Genomic DNA, 9654 nt, shown 5'->3' on the forward strand with positions numbered 1-9654 from the left:
AATTATTTTCAATTTCTCGCCATTTAGAAGGAAATACATGGGAATTTCCGGTTTGGGCGGCCATTTTGGCGGCCATCTTGAATATCTCAAAACCCTCAAGGATGCAAGAGTTGCATCATCCAGATTCGGATTCAGCACCCCCAAAATAGGTTAAAACCATCAAAAAACATTGGGTGGACGGTAAAACAAGGTTCAGCTTCTGGCACCCAGACTAGGAAGGATGTCCAAAAACTGCACTTTAGAGCATCCCCTAAGCTAATTGTGCGTGTTTGTTTGTGCGTGTGTATTATATGTACATGGAAAAGTTAGGAATTAGCCTAAGTCATGTCTTTTCATTGGCATTGCAAAACATTTTTATATAGACTAGTATGTAAAGCAACACTGCAAAATCAATGATCTAGCTTTGATATAACGAAGCGTAAGGTACAAAGGTGTACATTCTACATCACATTGCGCAACATTGTAGCGATTCTTCGTTCGGATGTTCTGAGTACACTGCGCACAACCTGCTTATTATGCAGAATGCCAACCAGGAATCACGCTGAATTACAATCTTTTGTAGGGTCCGGGCTTTTTGAACAATGTTTCACACTATATACCTATTCAATTATGGTTAAAAGAAATCATAGAAAAATATCTTATTTCTTGATCACCCTTTCATTCAAAAGCAGTTTACTAACACTTCAATTACTATTTTGGTAAGTCTTTTTTTTTTTACCAGCGGATTGAGATGGGGCGTACCCCCCCCCCCCCCCTGGTAACGCCACTGCTTTTGGGTGAAATAATTAGACAGATTCCTTGGTTTGTAACAAAAATGCAAGAAAATCTTTCCACCGCGGGAATTATGATTATGTAGGGTGGGGCAAGTGGTGCGCTTGCCTTCCAATATTTTTATGGGGGCAACATTTGTGTTTTCTTTCAAAAGCAAGAAAATCTCATTTCGGGAATTATCAATTATGAGGGGGAGGGGGCAAAATTAGAATATGTTTGCCCCTCCAATATTTGTATGGGGGTAACTTTTTGTTTTTCTGTCAAGAAAAAACAAGATAAAAAAATGTTCTCCTCTCTGGAATTATGGAGGGGGGTGGGCAAAATGATATGCTTGCTCCTCCTTTGTTTTTTCATTTTTTGTTTTAATGATGCCAAGGCTCGCTCTTGCAATAGGCTGGCAATATGGATTGGTTAGAAGTAACGTACATAGACCCTACATACTTGTATACGTAGCACACGTACATGCAAACGTGTATAAGTGCTCCGTATCGTACGGATGTACAGTATACGGTCGATAAATAGTAAACACTGTAGAATACTAGTAGATATGTATAAAATCAGTGCTGCCAGAACCAGGGGTGCGAATTGTTTTGTTTTTGCCGACGATTTTTTTTTTCTCCCTTGTGCAAAATATAAAAATGATAGAGAAGAATAATTATTTAGCGTCCGGCGCTGAGGTCGCTCGCAGACTGATTTTTTTTTTTTTTTTTTAAGGATCTGAAGGGGGGTGCGTTCGCACCCAACGCATCCCCCCCCCCCCCCCCCCCTGGTGACGCCCATGAGACGTATTTGTCACTTCTAAAGTACTCTACTTCGTTCTCCGACGTCCGTTCTGGAAGAACTAAGTCGGACGTCGGTCCAGATAATCAGTTGTCCCACGTAATAGCAAAGCCCTCTCGAAAACGCGCGCAAAGACTACTCGACGAGTCGACTTCTTGAAAAGAACATGGTTGTCATCCTAGTTGCATTGCCATACAACACTTTCAACCAATACTGCACCTTACACTGAAATCCAATGCATCACATCTTGAGAGCCTTGAGAAATGATGTACCAGAACACAAGCACGTTTATTTACAGATGTAGTGTGATAACTCATGTTTAGAAATCCATGCATATTACAAGACTGGATTGAGGCAATCTCTAGGACTATATATGTGACCCTGCATCACAAAACGAACACAAAGTCGCCAGACATGAAATTTTAGCTTAAAGCATTTTCTGACAGAGCAGACTTTAAGCTTTAAAATGATGTATAACTGAAGTCAAATTGACTCTCTTAACCTATCTAAATATTGGAAAGAATGCACACAGTCGGGAAAAGTGCGAACTGAGAAAAGAGGCTCTGCAGTACAGTGTCTATTCAAGCACTAAATCATTACCAAATCGTACTGGCTGTGTGATAAATGGGGCAAAACAATAGGAAGTAAACCACCAGAGTAACAACAATGAAGGAATTATCAGTTCAAACTGAAATTAAGCCTGTCTCATTAACACATTCTTTCCATAATTAATGCCAAATCTAAAAACAGTAGCATTATCCGTAGAAAGGTTATTACTATTGAAAATGAAGAGTGTGAACAAGGTTATTAAAGAAATGAAAAGGGGACTCATCTAATCACACTTATCTAATCACACTTATTCTACCAAAAAGCTGTTCGAGAATATATGAAAAAGTCAAGTTCGGCCAGGTTGATCCATTTCCCCAATTTTCAGTCCTCACACAAAATCAGTGTGGGCGACTTTCTGTTCGTTTTGTGATGTACGGTCACATGTAAAATATAGACTTGATACTCAATCTCTCAGTTCATAGCTTATAGTGGGATTATTTTCTTCTTTCAATAGGTTTATTCACCAAAATACCAACATATGTACAATATTTACAATGACTCATTGGAGCACAACCAAAGTACAATAGCTAAGCATATTCCTCTTGGGCAATAGTAATAGTGACATTGTTACGAGTTACGTGTATTATAGCGTTACTGAACACAAAAGTCGTAATGACATTTGGTAGCTTATGATATCCGTGTACAATTATTATCGACATGGCTATCAAATTCCCTTCCTATAAGATTTATGTTTTTACTTTTTTTCCATTTTTACACAGAGATAAGCAATCAATTGAGTATATGAATATAAGAACGACCCAAGTCCATGGAAGACCATTTTGAGTAAACTGAAAAAAAAAACTTCATATCTTTTTTGTTTGTCCAATAATACTCTATTTAACTGTGATGGGAAGGCAACATTGTATAGATACAAATTAGAACATATATCATTATGACAATTAACATTAACATTAATTGTGGAGACGCCATTTTGTGTGATGGACTTGGGTCGTTCTTTGATTCATATGGACTTGGGTCGTTCTTTGATTCATATACATGAAATTCTGCTATAGAGATGAGAGAAGGACGAGAGAGGGCGCTATAATATGAATGTAAGAATGACCCAAGTCCTTCATTCTTACATTCATATAAGATTTAACTCATTTATTTCAGGCACTTCCGGGGGTAATTAGGATTTATCATTTATACACAAGATGAGTATATGCATAAGCTACAATTTCCCATATCAAACTGAATTTGGCCAAAAATTGGACTTGGGTCGTTCTTATATTCATATACTCAATTTCACTCTTCAGAGTTTGATTAAAGTCATTTAAACATACATAAACATCATACACTAGGAGTTTTAGCATGTTCACATTTAATAATTTATTTTAGTTAATTGTTTGAAATGTGTCATATAGCTCACCTGTATACACACATACATATATATATATATATATATATATATATATATATATATATATATATGAAGTGTTTGTTCGCAAAAACCGATAAGTCCATTTTTGAAGATTTTGAAGTACGGTCTCTGTCATAAAGTACAAAATGATACCTTTTAAATGATGTATTGGTCATTACATATGAAGTTACTTTTGAAGTTATGGTCAAAAGAAGCAACAATTTTCTTATTATTCTCTTTATTTTTCTTGAACTTTAATCGCAAATATCTCCATTTGGCAAATATGGACTTATCGGTTTTTGCAAACAAACTCTTCATATATATATACACTTGGTGATTCTATCTTTCTATGAGAAGTGCTCGATATCCTCAAAAGAAGAGTTTTAGACAGAAGTATTAGAACAAGTTTTCGCGGTTGATTGCAGGTTCATCCGTATTTATTGCTACTCGGAGTTCCATGCAACCTCCATGAGGCGCAATCATCAGGCAATGATGATGATGATGATTGCGCCTCATGGAGGTTGCATGGAACTCCGAGAGAAACCTGCAGTCAACTTGTTCCAATAATGTATATATATATATATATATATATATATATATATATATATATATATTATATATATATATATATATATATATATATATATTATATTATATATATATATATATATATATATACAATACTAAATGTCAGTGTCAAACCTCTGTAACACAACTTTTAAATAATTCTACAAGATCATCGCTACACTTATTAAATATTTCTGTCGCTGTCTGATTCTTCACAAAAGCCGGTAATTAAGAAATATTCATCAATAAAAAGACGGTTTTATAGGACTAATTATTGAACTACTACAAAAAATGTTGTTTCATGTATAAATAAAAAAGTAACCATGACCACATTGTCTAACTATTCTTATGTTATACAAATTTAGCTTCACCATTGTACTACGTACATTCTCTCAATGCACTATATAACTACAAGAAGTAAACATAAATGTTGTCACAATATCAAAATATTGAAATAAAAAGGTTAACAAAAGAACAAACCAAATCACTTAAATCTAGAGCTTCGTCCTTAGAATGTTAAAAGCACATTTTCTTTCCATTTCATTCAATTACAGAGAGAAAATTATACACAGTGTATAAGCAGAAGATAATTGTAATAATACGCGAAAACCCCCAAAAAGACAAAATACCTGTGATGGTGAGAAATAAAATATCTTTATAAATATATGCATATATGCAAAGTACAAATTGAATATTAAGGATGGAATGGAAAAGGAGGATCCCACACACACACACACACAAAACCAGTTTGATATGGGACCCCCCGAATATATATAAGAAAACGATTAATGGTTTGAAGAAACTTCAAGATTGAAGTTTCAAATTTAGTTTCACTTCCATCAACTAAACAAAGAAATTATATACATTGCATATGTCCACGATATTTGTAAAAATGTAACTTAACAAAGTACACTGTAGATATGAAAATGAGTAGCATGAAAATAAAAACAGTAGTTATATCTGTGTTAATATATACATAAAGCGTATAATACAAGTTAACAAAGGATTGGTATGGAAATTGAGGTTCCCACTTCTTTAAAGAAGCAAAACTTGTACGATATGGGACCCTCAAAAAATACACAAGACAGCAATATAAAAGACAACAAAACGAACCGACATGACACGAAATTAACCAATGTCAACTGATATGAAACCAAATTAGGAAGGAAGTAAATATGAAACTACAACACATGACATCGGTGACGCAAGCAACCTTATTTACATGATGTAATTGTATTGATAAAGTACGACCAGGATAGAATATATTGCAAGGTTGTGAACATATATTCGTAAGAATGCAAAAGACAGAATATGAACAGAAAGGAGAAAATAGACACTATGGTATATACGGTATATTGACTAGAAAATCTGAGGATTTTGTTTGACGAAACATTTTTCCTTACTAAAAAAAGTAATAGATATATATATCATTCATGAAAGCAAATAAATAAATAAATAAGTAAATAAATAAGTAACTAAATATGACTTGATTGATATGATGAAGCCAATTTGATTAGCTTGTATAGATAAGATACATTTAATTTATTCTTGAAATAATTTTAGCTGTTATTATGCTGTCATGAAGTGATTGCCAATATTTTTGCCCATCGTATATGAAGGTGTTCTTAGCCAGCAGATTTCTTATGAATGACAATGGTAATTCATTCGAATGCCTTGTGGGATAGTATCTCTGATAGAGTGAATCGTACCTTACCGTACCCGCGCTAGAGAATCACTTTAACGCTCCTAAAGTGTACCGTACCGTACTGTACCGAGCCAAAAGTGGACCACTTCCCGATGTGCTCCAAAAGCGTAACAAAAGCGTACTAAAAGTTCGTTGTAAAGCAGGCGCGAATCATGCGCATAGGTCACAATGCAAAGACATCATTCTCTTTGTTCGAGTCAGCAATAAGTAGTTTAAGCGGGCCAGGTGCATGACACAGGGTCAACGTTTGGTGAACCTGCCATTCTTGCCCTTACATTCAAGTATGTACACTTTTTTTTTTCTTTTTGTATTTACAAGTGAATATTACCTTAATGATTTTTACCTACAAAGTATTATATTTTTACAGAAACATTTCATTTTGAATTTTTTAAATGAAATAATGGAAAATAGAATCAGAATATAAATACATGTTGTGATTATTTTCACAGGGTAGTTATTTGCTACAGCAACCAGTCTGAACATGATAAGCTTTGCCAGTTTCCGTGAGCGGTATGGGCATGGTGCGCCCGTGGGCATGCAAAATCGCCAGATGTTTTTAATAGCACGGGCTTGGCTACGCTGACAACTCATCTTACGATACAGGCAGTGACTGAAATTGTTTCTTACGAAGGATGAAAATGTTAATATTGTGTAAGATTGTGCCAGGCAGCCAATTTAAGATTATCTACAGTGAAATATAGATTATGCGCAATATTAGGTACCTGTCGATGTATGCACTACATGATGTGCAATTTTGGAAAATCATCTGGAATGCCACGTTAATTTGAGCAACGTCAGTTTTCTGGTAATCACGGGGGGGGGGGGGGGGGGTCCAATGAGAATTATTACCTGTGTTGCGTTAAGGGTTATTATGACATACACATTTTAATGCATGTTGATTTGTATTGATTAGTATGATACCCTCTACATCTCCTTCGCGGTGAATCTGTCAGTCAGTGGTTAAGTATCAATGATTAACAGCAGAAATTGGAATGTACCCTCCCCGCGACCGATGATAACTTGCAGAATCCCTCGTCATGACACTTGCTGATCACAGAGACAGGTAAAATATGCTGAGTCGAGTGGGAGGGGCATGCAGTTAAACACATCAGAACTTCAGCAATGATTGAAAGATGATGTCACAACCTGGATCTTTTTTGTGATTTTCTTGAAAGTATATGGAATGTTTCTGTATATTAGTTTCACTACAAAAATGATGTCGAGGGTATGATGAATTAACATACATCTTGATGTCATAAAACCTTTAAAGTGGCAATTCTTCTCCTTCTATCTCCCTTTATTTTTTTTCTGTACGTTGTTTGTCAATTTTTACTCGCACAATTGTTGGTGCATGTGTGTGTGTGTGTGTGTGTGTGTGTGTGTGTTGTGTTTGTTTGTTTGTTTGTTTGTGTGTGTGTGTGTGTTCTAACAACCAACCCCGGTAAGTCATCTTATAAACGACATGGGTATGTATTGATATGGGTCAGAATTTTGAACGATGTACAATTGAGCCAAAACAACACCAAATTTTAAATGTAGGAACTACTCCAAATAATTTATCTACCCGAAAGAGTATAACTCAAACATTGATATGATCCCAATTATAATAGGATTCTCCCAGAGGAACAAGTTTTTTATTCACTACGGAAGTTTACCATGTCCAGAGCAGCGAACGTCAGTGAGGAATAATACTGCCATACATTTGAATACCATTTAACTTAGCTTGCAACGATCTGATTCAGTTCAAAATCGTAAACGAAATATCTCAAGGGATATGTGTATGTGTTGGCAGCATATTGAGCTTGTACTCTCAACCTGTACGTAAAGTAGACAACAGATGATTAAACCAAATTCGTTTTTTCTGTGAAATATTACTCTTTAGCTAAAAAAAAAAAAAAAATCCAATTTACCCGCATTTTACAGATATCTAATATTTAGACCTCTTATTTCACTATTCCATACTTTAATCCTTATTCTCTGATAATAAATAGATGCTTTTCAAAGATGTATCTAATCTACGCAGTCTCTATAACCCAACAAACAAACAAACATAGTTTTCATCACGAAGGTTCGCATGAAGCTCACTGACGTTCGGAACAAACAAGATATTGAACAATTCAGTTCTCTGACGTTGGATACGCACTCTATTCACAGCAAACAGCGATTTCATGTCGAGAACAAACTCCTCTGCAAAATCCTAAATAATTGATACCAATTCTCGATTATAAAGGCTTGTTTATCTTTTTACGTTGAAGAATCAAAGAAAACACCTTTTCCGTCTCTCGTAGATGAACGTAAAAACGTACGTGTAATCTCAATGACGTAGTCCATCTGATGAAACATTACGCCCGATATGTTAATTGTGATAATAGTATTATATATATATATATATATATATATATATATATATACTATATATATATATATATATATATATACATATATATATATATATATACATATATATATATATATATATACATATATATATATATATATATATATATATATATATATATATAATATATACCGGGTGTCCAAAAAAAAGCGGAACGGTGGATTTTCAGTACCTTGCGGTCTAAAAGTTATATATCTTTTGACATCATTAGAAAGAACATCTTCCGCAGAAGACTATGATACCAAACTCATTTAATTTGGTTCAGTACTTTTTATTCTACGCCAATTTCTGAAAATGCAGTCATTGTCAAATTTCGCCGGATTTTTGCGACTTATGAGATAATAATTTGAGTGTGACACGCGATCCATACGGTGAATATTGTGTAAGCTCGGTGATCCATGTCAACAAAAGATACAGCTTTCACATTGGGCACGGGCCAGGAAAAAAAAAAACAGTGTGTGTGTGTGTGTGTGTGTGTGCGCGCTCCCAATACGAAAGCGTTATCTTTTGTTGACATGGATCAACGAGCTTACACAATTCACAGTATGGAAAGCGTGTCGCACCCAAATTATTATCTCATAAGTCGCAAGAAATTGAAAATGACTGCAATTACAGAAATTGGCGTAGAATAAAAAGTGCCTAACCAAATTTAATGATTTTGGTATCATGGTCTTCTGCGGAAGATGCTCTTTCTAATGGTGTCAAAAAATATATCACTTTTAGAACGCAAGGTACCGAAAATCCACCGTTCCGCTTTTTTGGGGACACCCGGTATATATATATATATATATATATACTAGTTTGTATATACATTGTGCCTTCCCATCACAGTTGAATAGAATATTATAGGACAAATAAAAGAAGTATCTTTTTTAACGTTTACTGGAAATAACCTTCCATGGTCTTAGGTCGTTCTTATATTCAGATACTCGATTAGATTCGTACGTATTTTTTATATTTCAACTCTGTGTTAATCGTGTTGCACAATTGCATAATATCTTCGTAGTCTTCTTTTATTTTTGTATATTCCTTTTCCATTTCAGTTTTAAGTTTTTTTAGTTCTCCACTGTTGGGTTCACTCTCCCCACTTAGCCAAGCCTTTAAAACCGCAAGCAAAGCCACAAGAGTAAATGGAATGGAAACAATCAAAAGGATTGCTGCAGCAATGTTACCGATGGACGTCAGTTTCTGGGCTGCGACAAAAGCAGCACTATCACCATCCGAGGCTCCTGCAGTCGGACTACTTCTCGATAGTTCCTTCGTAATATCCTCTGCAAACCTTTCTACATGCTCCCCTGCGTCGACAGCGTAGCCTCCAGCTAAAATACAACCCGTGATTTGTTCTGCCGTCATGTGAGGAAGATCCTTAGTTGCATCTTTAGCTGTTTCTTTAATTAACGTCATTGCAGCCTGAGTTGCTTTGTATTTTTCACGATCTTCATCTATGAACTTGAGAACACGTTT

Source organism: Diadema setosum, unplaced genomic scaffold, assembly GCF_964275005.1.
Source record: "Diadema setosum unplaced genomic scaffold, eeDiaSeto1 scaffold_40, whole genome shotgun sequence".
NCBI lineage: Eukaryota > Metazoa > Echinodermata > Echinoidea > Diadematoida > Diadematidae > Diadema > Diadema setosum.